At 42.8% G+C, this 3,069-nt stretch overlaps 1 pseudogene; it reads left to right on the top strand.

The window, feature by feature from the left end:
- Positions 1-236: 236 nt before the first annotated feature.
- The window catches only part of LOC115276235, a 22,435-nt pseudogene continuing 19,602 nt past the window's right edge, over positions 237-3,069 (top strand).

Here is a 3,069-nt window from a genome sequence, read left to right as displayed (position 1 = left end):
TTACCAACCACCATCCACGTTGTCTGTCTCGTCTGTCTCATCTGTCTTGTTCGTCTTGTCCGTCTTCTTTCTTATAGATATTGCACAGACACCAACCCCCTACTCGGGACCTTTCGACTGGGGTGCGTGGGCTGGTCCCCCTCAAGAACAGAACAAATGGTTGGGATGATCAGGCCCAACCCAGGCAGCCCAAAAGTCCAGATGTTCCAAAGACCCAGATCATCCCTAAAGTCTAAATGGTCTGGAGACCCAGGGGGTCTGCAGATCCAAATGACTCAAGGACCCAGAAGGTGAATGGGGACATCTCCTCCAAACACCAGCGCCAGGGGGAAGTAAGCTGCGTCCAGCCTTCCCTCCCAGCTACAAACCAAACCTGGCCAGCAAAATAGAAAACAAAAATTGGCGCCGCCTCACGTACCTAATGTAAGCTGAGTCTGAGGACGGAAAGCTGGGACTGAAAAACGTCTGTCAGGAGCTCCCTTCTAGCTGTTCTGCTTCAGGCTCCAAATTTCAGGTGATCATGAAGATCTCTGTGGGACCTCCAAATATTACAGGGTGATGATGAAAAGACCACCAAACTACAAATAGGAGTGAGGCATAATTTTATTTATGGCCAGCCCTTACCTGATCTCCTGATGGTAAGGAGGAAGTGCAGAGAATGGCCCCGAACAAACGTGGCAGTGAGATTATATGGACAGAATACATCATTATTTAGTTAACCAATTACAATCCACAGCATTTCATCATAGCCAATTACATTGTAATACACAGACACTAGGTTTGGTGGGAACCTATCATTTTAAAGTTCTTTGTCCTTTCAAAATGACCAATCATAGTTGGACATCTCAATGTTTTAGCAGTTACCACGCAGTTAGTCAGAACAGTGAATGGGGAGATATATTCACAAAGCAATTTACAGAGGCCAAAACAGCCGGTTAATGGTTTTCTATTTTACTCAGGTTTGTTAACCTACAATATTCTTATTTGCCTACTTTTGGGGGGGAAAGGCTTTGGTCCTTTTAGAGTCACAGAGGATGCAGGAGACCAACCAGAAATAAAAATGCCAAAGTCTGGATGTCAATCCACGGCATCAGTAAGAGAATTGGGATCAGGAACAAAGACATCAGTGTGATATGAACCTGAGGGAACAAACAGAAGAGGCCAGATTGTAGGACTTGGTTCAACTATCTCCACCTCTGGGAAGCCTTCACTGACATGTCTCCCATTGAAAGGCGGGGACTCTTTGGGTTCCAATGGCACTTAGGGCTTGCCCCATCTTAGCATCAATCCATTCTATTGTATCTATTGTCTGTCTGTCTGTGAATCTTCCTTCATAAACTCACCTTTTAAGGTTAGGGTTTGCTGGAGTCCAGCTCCAGCAGGTCCAGGGTTCCCTGAAGGATAACGGTGTTGGCAAGAGAGAGTGAGAGAGCTTTGAACTTCTTTCTGATCACTAGGCAGGCATCTCTGCACTGACTGGAGAGTCAGCTTTATTTATGGAAAAAATGTATGTGGCCAGGACAGAAGTGGTATTTGCCTTAGACAATGATTTCTGATGACAAATTCTTTGGTATGTAAAAATTTCCCAGAACATAGATTGGTAGAAGATTCATGCATAATCTTTATCAATAGCAATTGATTGTAGGTGATTTAGATGCTTATCATATGGAGAAGGAAGGTATCCTCAGCATTCAAATGCAAGGCAATATTTTTAGCATTGCAAAAGCAAAAGTCAGTTCTTTGTGGGCAGGGGTCAATAGCCTGTTTTCCTGGAGGGGAAATAAAACAGGTCTCTCAGGAAATGTAGTATTTGCTCCCATAAACACAAAAGGAGAAATTCCTATAGTAAGTTCTTTCATAAGGTACAATTAACATATTTTTAGGATAAGGGGGCAATTCACTCCTGATACCAGTAAACAAGGCACCTTGGGGGTCAGTGCTCAAGAAATAATAATTAAGTGGGAAGTAACATAGGTTGCCATCTGACAGCAGAAGGCCTTGCCTTGCAAACCTGCCTTACCTCACAAGGAGTTTTTCTCAACCTAGTGAGTTCAGAAAATGGCTTCCAACAAGTGTTCCTGTCTTAATTATTTTTTCCATGGTGTCAAATTCAGTTCTGGCATATGGTAGATACTCAGTGAATGATTGTTGAATGAATGTTCCCTGTGAATTATTGAGTGCTCACTCTGTGCTCAGTACCATCTATGCATTTTATATACATTAACCCATTTTATTCTCCCAGTAACTCTCAGAAATAAAGACTATTACTATACCACTCTGTTGATGAGTAAATTGAGTTTCAAAAAAGTTAAGGAACTTGTCCAAAGTTACTCGGTAAGTGAAGAAACTATAATTCCAACCTAGGCTATCAAAGTTCAGAGCTGTGCTATAAACTGTTACAAGATGGCTGGCTGGAAGATGAGTGGACAGATGGATGGCTGGATGAATAGTGCATGTCAGAATTATGATGCAAAGCTTGAATTAGTGTTCCCAGAAGTTAGCAAGAATGGAGGACATATTAAAAGGTACATTTACTGTTAATACTTCAATAGTGAACAAAAGTCTGGGAAGCTGAAATTATCTGCCTACTATTGAAAGGAAAAAGGGGGCACCTGGGTGGCTTAGTCAATTAGCGTCTGACTTCAGCTCTGGTCATGATCTCATGGTTTGTGGGTTTGAGCCCCACGTCAGGCTCTGTCATGACAGCTCGAAGCCTGGAGCCCACTTTGGATTCAGTGTCTCCCTTTCTCTCTGCTCATCCCCTGCTCATGCTGTCTCTCTCTATCCTTCAAAAATAAACATTCAAGAAAAACAAATAAACAATAGAAAGGAAAAAGAAAGAGGAATGTAAAATGTAGAAAAGGCAGAAAAAGCAATAATCCACCTGGATTGTTACTAGATGCACTAATAATCCTCCCTTTGGCCCCTTGGCTCTCTAGGAAGCTCACCCCAGGCTCTGGAACTGGCTTGGTGGCCATCCCTGCAGACATGGGGGACAAGGATGGGAGGTTATACCAGGAAGGCTCTCAGATGATATGAGGGGTTTCTTTTACTTCTTTTTTTTTTTTT

This window comes from Suricata suricatta, chromosome 2 (assembly GCF_006229205.1).
Source record: "Suricata suricatta isolate VVHF042 chromosome 2, meerkat_22Aug2017_6uvM2_HiC, whole genome shotgun sequence".
Lineage (NCBI taxonomy): Eukaryota > Metazoa > Chordata > Mammalia > Carnivora > Herpestidae > Suricata > Suricata suricatta.
Note: the sequence above shows the minus strand (reverse complement) of the source record. Positions and strands in the feature narration are given on the sequence as shown.